The sequence below is a fragment of the Hibiscus syriacus genome, unplaced genomic scaffold (genome assembly GCF_006381635.1).
Source record: "Hibiscus syriacus cultivar Baekdansim isolate YM2019G1 unplaced genomic scaffold, ASM638163v2 tig00111330_pilon, whole genome shotgun sequence".
In the NCBI taxonomy this organism is placed as follows: domain Eukaryota; kingdom Viridiplantae; phylum Streptophyta; class Magnoliopsida; order Malvales; family Malvaceae; genus Hibiscus; species Hibiscus syriacus.
The window spans coordinates 9814913-9830936 of record NW_024063059.1 but is presented as its reverse complement, the minus strand read 5'-3'; the positions used below and the strand labels follow the sequence as shown (position 1 = coordinate 9830936).

Sequence of the window (16024 nt, the reverse complement as noted above, 5' to 3'; positions counted from 1 at the left end):
CTCTCTTCTTCCCCCTGTCGGTTTACTTTCGGTCGCCCTACCACTACTATGGCCGCCATTCCGGCCTCCACACATGACGTTTGGAACTCCTAAACCGAACTAAAACCTCTTATATTCCCATATCTACCCACCTAAGCTTTGATCTTGAACCTAAACCACCATAAAAGACCCCTAAAGACCCCCAAAAGCTCCTCGACCTTTCGACTCTCTCCCGCTCCGGCCGCCACGAAGACGAACCGACCCTTCGGTTTGACTCCCCTCTCAGGTACCTTTCCAGATCTCTCATCTTTTCATTTTTTTCTCGTAAAAGCCTAGTTTTTTATATTTTATTATATTTATTTCAAAATCAAAAATAAAAGAAAAAAATACCTTGAAATTTTTCTGCTTTGTATTGCTTCTGAAAACAAAAAGGGGAACCCTTTTTCTTACAATCATATAGGTTTTATAAGCCCTAATTTTACAGGTATTTTTAAAAAAAAAGAAATCATTATAATGCTTTGGTTTTTGTGGTTGCTTGCTGCAGAGGTGTGGAGTGGCATGTTGGAGCAACAATCTCCTTATTTGGGGCATAACATTGTTCCTCAGGTCCCGTTAAAATCTGACCCTGCTTGGATTGGTGGCTTCGACGATCGGCGTGGCTTCGACGATCGGCGTGGCTTGTTGTTATATTGCTATAGGGTAAAACCCTAATTTGCTTGATCTAGACTGTTGGATGGGGTCCATATCTGACGATCCATGATGAGTGGCAGTTGGAGCTAAGGGTAAAAACCTAGTTGGTGATTAATCTGGTACATTTGATCTATTCCATATCTAACGACGGGATGATGCGGCTCGCTGGAACATGAGGAAATCCTAGATGTGTTGGTTCCTCATTTGGTCTTTCATTAGGCTTTAGAGTTTTGGTTTAGTTTGGACTGTAATTTGGGTCAGTTATTGGGCTTTATAATTGGGGTCTGCATAAATAAAATGGATAATCATATAAATACAAAATAAAAATAATAATAGAAATAATAATAATTAAATAATAATAATAATTAATATTAATAAAATCAACAATATCCCGGGCGAAAATGGGTGTCGACACCTTTGATGTGATTTTGACTTAGTTAGTGGCATGTACTTATGAATGTCCTAGTTGCTCTGTTGAACTATTTTGGAAATAGTTTGTAATGGCTAAACTAAACTGTTTTACCCTATTTCATCATGGATGGTATTAACCAGTATTACTTTTATAAATGGACGTATTTAATATAAATATATGTTTTAAAAATCATATGGTAGTTTTATGTGATTTAATATTTTATATTATTAATTACATTTGGGAAAAAATAAATTTTTAATCACTTATGAGTTGGGAAATGTTTTAAGTAATTCATGTGACATCTATAACTTGTATTGACATAAGTATACAAGTAGTAGGTGTTACATTGATTAGGTGAAGAAAGTTTAGCAACTCATGAAAAAAGAGAAACTTTAATAAAAGAAAAGAATGTATGAGAGAGTTGTGTATCTCTTATTCTCCTAATGATCTTTTATATAGTAGTGATTATCCTTATCAAGTACTCTCAACCATTTGACGATAAAATATCAATCATCCTGTTACAGGAACCACTAGTATTCGAACCCATGACTTCTAAAAACAACAACAATTCATTTAACCACTGAGAGAAGTTGGTTCTTGTTATCCTAATCCTATTACAAAATAGAGATATACTTCTAATAAAAATAGGAATGTTATTCTTCCTTTTTGCTCTTTAAGTATCCACATATAGTCAAAATCTTAAATTTTAGTTCTAATACACGTCTAACACATATTTTGACCTGTAAATATAAATAAGCTTTAATATACAAAAGGTGTCCAATATATGTCCGTTTTTCCAATTCAGTGCTTAATATTTTTTTCGTTTCAGTTTGGTGCCTAATGTTTCATTTCGTAACTCAAAATGGGTCACGCCGTGACGGAACGTTAAGTTTAGTCGTTAAACCATTAAAAATGCATGTGTCATATTTTTTAATATTAAAAAATAAATTTACATATAAAAAATAAATTAAAATGAAAAAATGTTTTAATGGGGGAAAGGCCGGTCGAAAGAATCAGAACCCCCTCACCCCTCCCCATTTTCTGGTCGCCCTCCAATCAGGTATCTTCGACCGCCGTGGAGATGCCCTGTCGCCGCTAAGGGCCTCAGCAACGACTCGCAACCCAACATAGCTACCTTTCTGTTTCTGACTCTGTCGCAAAACAAGCTGTCCAGGACTCCAATGAACCTCAATACCCAGAAAATAACTGAGCTCACCTAAATCCTTCAATGAAAAATGATATCCTAAACCCTAACCACCTCGTCAATGGCATCCTTAGACTCACCCATGATAATGATGTCATCAACATATACAAGAACCAAAGTACGAGCACCAAAGTTTAAACGAACAAACAACGAGGCATCGGCCGAAGTCCCACGAAAACCGATACTAAGCAAGAACTGTTGGAATTTCGAGTACCACATCTGAGGTGCCTGACGCAATCCATATAACGCCTTATTCAACCGACAAACTAACCGAGAACCATCCTCAGCCATACGTTCAAAACCAGGCGGGTGAATCATAAATACCTCCTCGCCTAGATTGCCTTTAAGAAACGCATTACATACGTCAACCTAACGTAAACTCCAACACCGAGCTACAACCAAAGAAAGAACAACATTGACCACAGTCGAATTAACGAGCGGGCTAAATGTATCTTTAAAATCGTGGCCAGGGACCTGAGAAAAACCTCATGAAACAAGACGAGCCTTGTACCTAGCAATCGACACGTCAGCATGTGGTTTACTTTGACTTGCCATTTGCACCCAACATCAATGCGACCGACTGGAAACAACTCAAGCACCCAAATAACATTCGAAACAAGAGCATTATACTCAGCATGCACCGCCTCCTTCCACGAAGGATGTCGAAGAGCCTGAGCAACCGAACTTGGCTCAGCAGAATCATCTTGTGTTTGAGTAAAAAAACATGTGGATTAAAAATGCCACGCTTGCTATGAGTAATCGTCGGATGACCAGTCGGAGGAGCCTCACAGGGCAGACTAGTCACGTTAGAAGGAGCCATAGACCCGCTTGCACCAGCATCCGAAACCAAGACATCCTCAACCATATTCGATGTGGAGCCATCAACCTGACTCATAGCATCTTCCACCACCGCAGTATTCTGAGCTGCATTAACACCATCCAACTCTTAATGTATAATAGGATTAGACATGTCTAAATGAACACTATTGACCGGCTGGAACCCACTCTCTTAGGACAAAAGTGGAGTAACATGTTCACCTTGAAACACAACACGTGAAGCCTCACAAACACGAGCTGTACTGGGTACAAGATACACAGATTTAGCATTAGATTGGTGAACCCCAGAGGACACAGAAGAACCTGAACCAAGGGCAACAAATGAAAATATACGCTTATAAAAAAACAACAATTCCACAGAATCAGAAACAATCGTGACACCATAAAGGTAGCTACGCTGGGGTCACGAGTCGTTGCTGAGTCCATTAGCGGTGACGGGCACCTCCACGGTGATCAAAGATACCTGATCGGAGGGCGACCAGAAAATGGGGGGAAGGGGGTTCTGGTTTCTTCGACCAGCCTTTCCCCTATTAAAACGTTTTTTTTTCATTTTAATTCATTTTTTATTTAAAAATTTATTTTTTAATATTAAAAAATATGCCACGTGGCATTTTTAATGGGTAAACAATCAAATTTAACGGTTCGTCATGACTAGACTCGTTTTGAGTTACGAAATGAAACATTAGATACCAAACTGGAATATAAAAAACCGTTAGGCATTGAACTGAAAAAACGGACATACGTTGGACACTTTTTGTATATTAAAGTCATATAAATATAACAAAAGATAGATTTCTAGATAATTTGGTTCACTAAAATATAAAAGAATTAATTCAAAATACATACAAATTTATAACTAGTCAAATTCCATCACAATTAGACAATGCTTGCCCTCAAGCGTGTTGTGATGTAAAACTCTAGATTAGTCAAACCAAAATTGAAATAGGAAACAATTTATTCACAATATGCATTCTTACAAACCAACACAAATAAATATTCAAAGTTCTTATGGTAATCATCGTTACTCAGTTTATAGCATGAAAAGAAGTTTACCATGAGCTTACAAATATATCACGTCTCCACGATCGAATGCAAAGATCATAATATCTTTATTTAAGTTATATCGTGACTTAGGTCAAGGTATGATAAAAACTTTAGGGTTAATTATATAAATTATCCCTTATGTTTGTATTTTGTTCACTTTTTCTTAGCGATTTCAAAAAACATAATATATGGTCAGTTTCGTTTTTATTTGATTAAGATGTGGTCACTACGAGTTAATTGTCGTTAAATATTTTTTTATAATCATGTATTTGGTCCCTATTATTTACATATTCTCTCAATTTAGTCATACTTTTAATAAATTAAAATAAATTTAATCCTCCAATCGAATGATGCCATGTGTCATTTGTACCACGTGTCGTTCCACATGTCACCATTCGATTGGATGAATAACTTTATTTTAATTTAATACATTATATTTTTATCTGAACTTTAAATATTTTAACATAAATTATATTAAAAGTGGTGACCAAATGTAAGATTATACCAAAATGTCACATAACTTGATCTGTTAACTATTAACGGTAGTTAACCCGTGGTGACCACGTCTTAATTAGATAAAAATGAAAGTGATTGTATCTTAATTAAATAAAAACGAAAGTGACTATTATATTGTTTTTAGAAATCGGTGAAAAAAGTGGACAAAACACAAAATAAGTGATCAATCATATAGTTAACTCATAAATTTAAGTTTATTAATCAAATGACTCCTTACCCTTCTTATCTGACAATTATCTTTATTCTCTTAACTCAAGTCAAAATATCTAGAGAATTAGACAACTAAGTCATCTGAGAACCTTTTTTTTCCTCACTCTCTTTCATTTGTCTTTTGATTTTTTTCTAACTTGATTTTATTAAATTTCAAGTAAATAAAATGATGTATTTCTTTGGTTCTGGTTCAAACATAAGAACAAAAAGGGTTAATTGACATGTAATATGGTTAATTTCCAAAGAAAGGCTAATGCTCAAAAGGATAGCTTTTTGGTTCGAGGTTTAATTATTTATAATTAAATAATACATTCAAAAGGATAGTATTTTTGTTTTAAAATAAGTTCACTCCATTATTTAATTTTTTTTTCATCATATTTCACTTTCGAGATCATATTTTAAATTTGAATTTGTAACTTCTGAAAATTTGAGGCAACATATAATTTAATAAGGTATCAATTTTAAGCATTGTAAGGATATTTTTATCTTCTGTTCTCATAATTAATTCTTGAATTCAATTCTTTTCTTAATTTAAATGTAGACCTAAAAGAATAATTTTAAAAAGTTAAAAATTCATAAAATATAGTTTTATAAATATTCAACAATTTCTAACATAAATGATCGATAAAAATTTTATTTTTTAAAACACCTGTAATATAATATATATAGAAAAGCCCACAAATTAAGAAGTTGGAAAGGACAAGAGCACCGTCACTAGTGCCCCATTTGTGACTCACAAATCTAAATAGATATTGTGTTGTTGAGGCTCAAGGCTTGGTCATGGTTTGAATATTTGGACGAGACAGAAATGTAAGGTTGGATCGTTTGTTTCACAACAAGATTTATAAAACGTGATCAAACTCCATAATTGTTACCAAAATATAATCCACATTTACATTATTTAATTGCTTTCTATATATTTGTCGGCAATGGGAAAGCTTTTAAACTACCTGACTCACTGAATTATTAATAATGGATCCATCAAGTTGTTTGAACGTTGATCATGCATGCAAAGAGTTATAATTCTTAGTGTAAATATTTTTTATTATTATAGAGGATTATAATATAATATATGTTAAAAATATTAGTCATTGTCAAAACCGTCTTTCAGTTGGGCTCGGAGTTAGGCTTCGACTTAAATGAGTTGGAGTCGCCACCGATCACTTTAAAACGATATTTAGGTGGATCGGACACCATCTTACCTGATCTGGGTTTTTCCAGAAATGTGTCGAGTTCGGGAGTCGAATACGGTCAAGGAAGGATTAACACCCTTGAACTGCCCTTTCGGTACCAATTAATTTGTCGGTTGTCTTTAAATGCGAAAATTAAAAATTTAAATTAAAAATTCGGTTCGAACTGCTAACCTTTTATTGGTCAGAATTTCTCTAAAAAATAAAAAAAATATAACAATTATATTTTCCTATATCTACCCTAGAAATGGTATAATAAACCACGTGTATCATTGAAGGAAATCACATATGCCAATTCGAACAGCTAACATGGAAACAGAATGCATGAAGTAATATATATATATATATATATATATATATATATATATATATATATATATATTATGAAATGCAAGTGCACGAAATAATATTGGAATATGTATATTTTATGAAATAGGGAATTAAAGTAAAAAATCTCAACAAAAGAATCATGCTATATATCCTTGTAATATTTGTATTAGGCAGGTCAAGTCTCATTATTTCCTAACTAAGAAATTAAGAAACTTACTATCAATTTTTAAATGACAACTTGGTGATCATGTGAGCCTTTTTAGTGACATGAACGTTGGTCTCCACCCATAAAGAATTAAAAAGAAAAGCCTTTTTTTTCATTTAAAAAGAAAAGCACACTGCACGAAATAACAAAATATGTATATTTTCTGAAATGCATACTAACCCATAAAACCATAATAGTCCAGCTAATTTGGTAGCTTTCCTTTTCAACATAACAAAAGCTTTTTCAAAAGGGGACTGTATTTGAACACCTCAACAGCCTCCTGAAGCAAAACATCGATTATCTTCGAAACTCTCCAGAGATCAGCGACCTTTGGACTCCACCACCCGTACAAGGTAAGAATCTTCCCATTTTCGGTATTTTTTCGTTCGAAGTAACTCTTCTCTTGTATTTTTTCTTTGTTCGAGACCCCCCCGAAATATTTCTAGTTTCTCTCAGATTTTTTCGTGTAAACGTGTGTAAGTGCTTTGTATTTCCCTCCATTTTCTCTCGTGTTTTCCTAGTATTTTTTGCGTGTAATACTTGAGTAAAACCGTGTGTTTTTTGTGTAAATCTCTCCGTCCGTTCCTTCCTAAAATAGTTTACTACAAAGGTATTTATAGGGTTCGAATTCCCCTATCTTTTGGTGTTTGATTCCTAGTGAGAAACTAACACCACAGTTTGTTTGTTGTTGATAGGTGTTGAAATCCTCGGTGATGGGCGTTGGCGTTGTGAAAATCGGGCGTTTGACCGAGGGACTCGGCTGAGCAGTGTGAGGGAGGCTTGCGGCGCTGACTTGGAAACATAGTGAGGAGAAACTAGGGCTTCTAAACCCTAGTTACCGGTTCGGGGCTCCAGGTGCTTCAGCAGGCCTTGGGTTCTCTGCAAAACGGGCTACTGATGCATTGGGCCACTGGGATTTGTTGGTCTTTGGGCAGCTTTGTAATAATTCTGGGCCATAGGTTCAGGCCTGCCACAATGTAAAAATAAAATAAATAATAACGTAAATATAATTTATAAATATATTATATAGCCTAATGATTATATCGAATGAAAGTGGATGAAATTTAGTGTCTACAGTTGCCCCTATTTATCCTTTTTCGGAGAACGAAAAGTAGGACAAAGATAAATAGACACAAATTTTCGTTCGGTGGAGTTGAAAATTGAATATGGTATTTCAATTAAAAATAACTTCCTGTCGAATTGAGTTTCGGATGACTCATCCGTTGTGAAGTCGAGTCCATCTTGAAATGATATGGAATTGAAGTCGTAATTCAGAATTTGAATCAGAATATGACTTCTTATTGCCAAATTATAGTCCACTTTGGTCTTATCCCGATTTAAAGACCTTGGCTAAAAATTTTACTGGAAAGTAGTGTGATTGAGGTGTCATCGAGCTGAATGGAATCAAACTCGATAAATTTGTTAACAGATAGTCCTTCTTGCCTTGAGTTATGCTGTAAATTTGATTTGGCTTTGAGTTGAGTGTAATCGAACTCGAAGGTCTTTGGTTGGCGGATAGCCCTTATTGACTTAAGCTATGCTGCAAATGATGTGCCTTTGAGCTGAGCGTAGTCGAACCCGAAGATCTTTTATGATTCAAGAGAAACATTTTTAAAAGTTTTTTTTGTGTTTCAAGAGAAACTGTCTCAAAAAACCTATCTTGAGTGGGACGGAATTTGTTTAATGGAAAATATATTCAAAGATTTTGTTTCAAGAGAAACTGTCTCAAGAGAGACAAAATTTGTTTCAAGGGAAATAGATTCAAAGATTTTTGTTCCAAAAGAAAACTGTCTCAAGGGAAACGAAATTTGTTTTAAGGAAAATAACTTCAAAGATTTTGTTTTAAAGGAAACTGTCTCAAGAGAGACAATTCCAAAAGAAACTGTCTCAAGGGAGGCGAAATTTGTTTCAAGGAAAACAGCTTCAAAGATTTTGTTTCAAGGGAAAATGTCCCAAGAGAGACAAAACTTAGTTCCAAAAGAAACTGTCTCAAGGGAGACGGAATTTGTTTCAAGGAAAACAGATTCAAAGATTTTGTTTCAAGGGAAACTGTCTTCAGAGAGACAAAATTTGCTTCAAGGGAAACTGTCTCAAGAGAGATAAAATTTGTTTCAAGAGAAACTGTCTCAAGAGATACAGAACTTTGTTTTGAGTAAATTAGTCTCAAGCGCCCCCTTGTTTCCAGAGAATCAATCTCAAAGGCAATCGATAATCTGCTTGTTCTTGAAGATGAATGTTGTTGATGGGTACGATTCTGTTCGTCGTGAAGTTGAAACCGTAGATGGACCATTCGTTGTAAAGTTTAGCCTTGAATTGGATATCCTTAGTCGTGAAGTTGAAATCCAATCTAAAGATGAATGTTGTTTGTGTACACGATTCCCTTCGTCGTGAAGTTGAAACCATGGATGGCACATTCGTCGTGAAGTTGAGCCTTGACTTTAATATCCTTCGTCGTGAAGTTGAAATCCAAGCTTGTACTGTTTCGAGTCCAATATCCTTCGTAGTGAAGTTGAAATTGGCTCTAAATGAAACTGGAAAGCCCCTTCTCCGTGAAGTTGAGCTTTGAATTGGATATCATTCGTCGTGAAATTGAAATCCAATCTAGAGTTGGCACGATATCCTTCATTGTGAAGTTGAAATTATGGTTAAGTGGGCACGATATCCTCCATTGTGGAGTTGAAATCGTGGATCTGTGGGTACGATATCCTCCGTCGTGGAGTTAAAATCGTGGATGGCCCCTTCGCCGTGAAGTTGAGCCTTGACTTGAATATCCATGTCGTGAAGTTAAAATCCAAGTATTGAATGTTGTTTAGAGTTGGATATCCTCCGTCGTGGAGTTGAAATCAAATTGTGTCTATTCGAGTACAATATCCTTCGCTGTGAAGTTGAAATTGACTCTGAACGAGACTCGGAAAGTTGTTTGTTGACAATCACCCTTTCGCTGTGAATTTGAGAAACCACCATCAATTTTTGAATCGAGTATCTTTCATCTTGAAGTTGAGACTTGACTCAAAAAACTGCAAAAAACTATGTATGCTAAAAAACATAGATACGATGCTCTTAAGTATGTCTAAGATGCTTGCAACATGAATTAATTCTGTTTTTTCTTGGATGGAGCCTCAGCTTTGCCTGCCAATCTAGTCCATGGAATCGATCGTGCCCCATCTGCTTCTCGAGCTTTGGCTTTACAGGCCTTTCATATTTGAGACTATCCTGTTTGAAAATGTTTTCCTCATTTTTCTTGTTTTAGGAGGGAAAAAGATAAAAATTCTATAAAATATTCTTTGCAATTGAATCAAATTATAAACGTGAGTTCAAAGAATATCAAAGGAATCAATAGAACTTTTAACGCTTTCAAAGTTACAACTCTTTGACAAATGTTCAAATGGATGAATTGGTTTTAGGTTAGCCTCCTTTCTAAGGTTTCGGTCACCCAAAATGCCATTTTTTGAAATATCGCAACATATTTTTTGGTTTGGCATTTTAATTGGGTGCGGACAAAATGACGCAACTAGCATGATCAATTACTAGACCTTTTATTTCATTCCTCTGAAATCTTCCATTTGTTCAAGTTTTGTAAGTTCCTCTAACTACGGTAGTGCAAAAATATCAGTCTAAAGATGAAATTCTTGAGTGCTCGTGTGAATTTGACTATAACAGGTGTTCCTTAACTCCCTTAGTCCATCATTACCGAAAATTTCTTGCTTAGATAAATTTGATTTAATTTATCATTGTCTGGCTAGCTGAATCCATAAAGTCGGGGTGTTTAACCAATTGCTTTAGAGGGACAACTTAGCATTATAATCACTTTTATCGGGTTTAACTAAAGGGTTCATCTCATCACATAGTCTTCGGCCTGACAAAAGTAGTGGAGCAAACACCGAATTGCCAAGTGTCCGAGCAATGTCATGGTTTGAATGCAATCTATTCATAAAGCCAGGGCTTTCGAGTTTCCTATGTAACCAATTGCCTTAGTGGAATAACTCAGCTTTACGGATTTAATTTCTTAAGATTGTCAAGAAGAACCTGTTATAGTCTAGGTGTTATTGAAAGTCAAAAATTTTATCTTTAGAGTTCAATTTTCAAGCAACTGACCTAAACTAGATTCACTTACTCAACTATTCCATCTATAAAGATAATGGTCATCATTGAATGTCTTAAATAAAAAGCATAGTAATGTCATATGCAAAAGGATGCCCCATGTTGTCCGCACCTTATAAAAGGAAAAAGTTATATTGGTTAATTGCAAGAGCAAGGTATGATGTTTGAGGGCATATTCTCGGTAAGGTCAAGGTTCTTGTTTTAAATCATGTTACTTTGTCAAAGATCTGTAACTTTGAACCATTTACAGAGTTTCTTAATTCAGTTAATATTCAAAGAATTGCAAGTTTGCAAATGTGATTCATTGCTCTTCATCATTAAAGTAACATAAATTTATTCAAATTTTTTTACAAAAAAATTTGAAAAAAAGATGAAAAAAACAAATTCAAACAAAATGCCTCAAAATTGAATAAGGCTTCAACAGGATGCCCCATTTGTCTTGACTATTTCTGTTTTGAGAGTGTCATTGCTTTCATCATAAAATTTCATCTCTTTTCTGTTCATCATTAGCTGGATCAAAGCTCTAAATTCGGCACATTCTTGTACATCATGTCCATCTTCATTGTGATAACAACAATGACTGCCACCTTTGGAATCTGATGTGCTAGGATGTGGTGCAAGAAACCCCGCATTTATCATTTGCCTCCATACCCAAGCAAGAGGTGTCTTCACTTCGAAAACTCTAGTTTTGGCCTTTTTACCCTTTTCCTCGGTGATTGAATTTTCCTTATTCTCTCGATGATTAGGTAGAGGGTTCTGTGCAACGTGGGGTGATTCTGAATTATTAAAATGAATCCAACCCCTGTTGCGCATCCTTTGGATAACCCTCTTAAAGGGGAGACAATTTTCAATAGCATACCCCAGAACACCGCCATGATATTCACAGTGCGTATTTTTGTCATACTACCTGGGGTATGGGGGCTCCAGAGGTATCTCGAGATAGGGTGACACCACAGGTGCGTCAAACAGTTATTGGTAGAGCTCCTTGTATGTCATGGGAATGAGATCAAAATCCTCCTTTTCTCTCCTTGGTTCTTGCCTAAAAGAAGGTACAGCTGCAAATGATTTTGAAATGTTGATGATCTCTCTTTCTTTTTTCTTTAGAGAAGGTTTTCCACTAGTCCTACCTCCTAGTTTAATGGTAATTTCTACCCTCATTGTTTTGACCTCTTCATCAAATTTTGGAATGCAGTAAATATCTGAATTATCTTGAAGTCCTGGTAAGATTCTGGGTGAGACAACCACTTGGTGGGTAGGTGGAATGGTTACCCTTCCAATGAGCCTGCCCCAGGAGCACTTGTCTGACATAGGCCGACTAACTTGGCAACGATCTGATCGATCAAGGACTCTTGGCCTTTCGTGATTACATCTAGGGTACTCCGGCTATTCTGATTTATCTTTTCTTCTAACTATCTCTGGAGCTTCAACATGTTCTATTCGATCTGAGTAATTCTGGCTTCCATATTCTTTTTTGGTTTGAATGAGGATGACACATGTCTGAAGCTTGTGTAGGTATGTCCAGTGTTTGTACCCTTCTGTTATGAAAATCTCTTGTTAGTTCATGTGAATGCAATGAAAAAAGGAAAATTATGCAAAATATGCAAGAATACATGATACATGAAATGTTCGAGGCATTGATCCAAAAGAATGTGCTTGTTATTATGAATAATCCTTATTGGGGAAAAAGTGTTTAATCTTTTAAGAAACAAAAATATCCAGACAGCTTCTGATATGTTGACTAGTCTTCTGCCTTAGTCTTTCACCGGTTGAATAACATGTCGAACAGCTCCGGCTTCTCTGGATGAACCGTACAAATGTTGAGTTATTTTTTGTACTGGCCCAAGAAGTCTCGAATGACTGTATCTTGGGCATTTATCTTTTGTTGAGCCTATTCCCAACAAATACGCCATTAGAGCCCTTCATTGATAGGAACTATGTGAAGTCCATTTGTCTGTTTCTTGAATTCATCAGCAATGGTCTCCAATTTCAGCTATCGTTTTGCCATTATTGTCTTTGAAGGGACTCCCAAGATCAGTGACCTTCATCTTGCCCCTGCAACCTCTGCTAGTCAGTTATTCCAAGATAGACTTTCATTGTGCTTGATGTAGACCCAATTCATTCTAAGTCCTTTATAACACAGCAGAGTGATATACTCTTCAATTGTGGGTACCACGCCTTCTGAATTGAATGTGACACATAGTCGCCTTGTAGACTATCCGCTATATTTTTATCTCTTGTATTACAACCCCTTTGTCCATTAATGCAGATTATTCATGTTTAACAAACACGTTTTTGGTAGATCAACACCTCTTTTAAATGATGCAAGTGATGAAAATAAAATTAAAAAAACAAAAATGAAAGGAGTTAGTGAGGTGATAATAATGAAAACAATTATGAAAAAGTTCTTCACCACATGCTTTAATTCCTACCCGGACATGATCTCTATCCCGCATGCTAATTTCAAACAAATCCTAACCGCATATTTGTCTAGTTCGCATGCTTTGAACAGAAAATAAAGCATGAAACAAAGCAGCTTAGGGTTTGGAATGAGGTTTTGGGGTGGGCTCTAATTCCATGTACTCTCCCGGTTTAGTTTCTAAAAAGGTACACGAGTTCTCCTTGCTGGTGCCCCCTTGGGCTTACCAGACCTTAGTCCTAAGCCCATTACAAGCTTATGTGGACAAAGTTAAACTCGAGATGATACATTCCCTTATGCCCATACGGAGAATAAATTAACACGAAGACATAAAGTATATGAATCCCGAAGGTTACTTGCTAGGCCCATACGGAGAATAAATTCCCACGAAGGCGTTGCTTTCACCCCCACTTAAAAGGTTTCGGAGCTCGGGTATAGAGCTAGAGATGACAATTTTAAAAAAATCTAAAATCATTAAAAAATGTCAGTACAACTATTTATTTGAAAAATAATCAAAGATAAATAATTGGAATCGAATAAATAAATTAAAATTTATTATTTTTGCATAAAAAAGACAACCGAAAATTAATTTCGGTCTGACTCACTTACCTATCCCCAGCAGAGTCGCCAAGCTGTCAGAACCGTCTTTCGGTTGGGCCCGGAATTGGGCTTCGACTTAAATGAGTTGGAGTCACCACCGATCACTTTAAAATGATATTTAGGTGGATCGGAAACCATCTTACCTGATCTGTGTTTTTCCAAAAATGTGTCGAGTTCGAGAGTCGATTACGGTCAAGGAAGAATTAGCACCCTTGAACCGCTCTTTCGGTACCAATTAATTTGTCGGTTGTCTTTAAATGCAAAAATTAAAAATTCGATTCGAACTGCTTACCTTTGATTGGTCGAAATTTCTCTAAAAAATCAAAAAAAAATATAACAATTATATTTTCCTATATCTACCCTAGAAATGGTATCAATAAACCACGTGTATCATTTAAGGAAATCACATATGCCAATTGGAACCGCTAACATGGAAACAGAATGCATGAAGTAATTAAGAATATATATATATATATATATATATATATATATATATATATATATATTATGAAATGCAAGTGCACGAAATAATAATAGAATATGTATATTTTATGAAATAGGGAATTAAAGTCAAAAATCTCAACAACAGAATCATGTTATATATCCTTGTAATATTTGTATTAGGCAGGCCAAGTCTCATTATTTCCTAACTAAGAAATTAAGAAACTTACTATCAATTTTTAAATGACAACTTGGTGATCATGCGAGCCTTTTTAGTGACATGAACGTTGGTCTCCACCCATAAAGAATTAAAAACAAAAGCATTTTTTTTCATTTAAAAAGAAAAGCACACTGCACGAAATAATAAAATATGTATATTTTCTGAAATGCACACTAACCCATAAAACCATAATAGTCCAGCTAATTTGGTAGCTTTCCTTTTCAACATAACAAAAGCTTTTTCAAAAGGGGACTGTATTTGAACACCTCAACAGCCTCGTGAAGCAAAACATCGATTATCTTCGAAACTCTCCAGAGATCAGCGACCTTTGGACTCCACCACCCGTACAAGGTAAGAATCTTCCCATTTTCTGTATTTTTTTTCGTTCGAAATAACTCTTCTCTTGTATTTTTTCTTTGTTCGAGACCCCCCCGAAATATTTCTAGTTTTTCTCGTATTTTTTCGTGTAAACGTGTGTAAGTGCTCTGTATTTCCCTCCCTCTTCTCTAGTGCTTTCCTAGTATTTTTCGTGTGTAATACTTGAGTAAAACCGTGTGTTTTTGTATGTAAATCTCTCTGCCTGTTCCTCCCTAAAATAGTCGATTACAAAGGTATTTATAGGGTTCGAATGCCCCTATCTTTTGGTGTTTGATTCCTAGTGAGAAACTAACACCACGGTTTGTTTGTTGTTGATGGGTGCCGAAATCCTCGGTGATGGGCGTTGGCGCCGTGAAAATCGGGCGTTTGACCGAGGGACTCAGCTGAGCATTATGATACAGGCTTGCGGCGCTAACATGGAAACATAGTGAGGAGAAACTAGGGTTTCCAAACCCTAGTTCACCGGTTCGAGGCTCCAGGTGTTTCAGCAGGTCTTGGGTTCTCTGTAAAACGGGCTACTAATGCATTGGGCCACTGGGATTTGTTGGTCTTTGGGCAGCTTTGTAATAATTCTGGGCCATAGGTTCAGGCCTGCCACAATGTAAAAATAAAATAAATAATAACGTAAATATAATTTATAATTATATTATATAACCTAATGATGTATATCGAATGGAAGTGGACGAAATTTAGTGTCTACAGTTATTTAATAATAAACATTCAAATATCTTTATAGATAACGTACTCAAACCAGCAGTAGAACTCTCTTGGGACCCAAAGGGGCTCGACCCCTGTAAAAAAATTACTTTTGATAGATTTTGACCTAATAATATTTTAATTCATGTAAAAATAAGTATTCTAATTAAAAAAAAAGAATTTATTAAATGTTTAATCATGTAGGTGTCGAACTAAATTCTCAATTTTTGGGTCTAATAATAATTTAGGTCATTATAAGTTTAAATATTAGACAAAATAAACATTGTCTTTTGAATTTTAAGTTTAAATACTTAATAAGTCATTATATGTTTTTTAAAAAGTTTAATATTTCGACCCTTGTGAATTCTTAATCTGGGTTTCATCCTGACTCAAATCTAAAATCTTTAACAATAACATTTATCTATTTAATCACCGAAATTATTTAATCCGTGCTAATTCTTTGTGTAATTAGTTACTCAAAAGCTGATTCTCATTATGTTTGATGGGGAGGTTGCAATTTCATTAGAGTGCGGGAGTTGGCTTATTTTCCTTTTC

General features: G+C 35.4%; 2 long non-coding RNA genes across 2 annotated transcripts; both read left to right on the top strand.

The window, feature by feature from the left end:
* Positions 1–6851: 6851 nt before the first annotated feature.
* LOC120158710 lies at positions 6852–7637 on the top strand. The gene is made up of 2 exons (XR_005519271.1): positions 6852–6970; positions 7313–7637. It is a non-coding gene; the product is annotated as an uncharacterized LOC120158710 (long non-coding RNA).
* Positions 7638–14597: 6960 nt separating this feature from the next.
* On the top strand, positions 14598–15414 carry LOC120158668. Its single transcript, XR_005519265.1, has 2 exons — positions 14598–14746; positions 15157–15414. It is a non-coding gene; the product is annotated as an uncharacterized LOC120158668 (long non-coding RNA).
* The last annotated feature ends 610 nt before the right edge of the window (positions 15415–16024 follow it).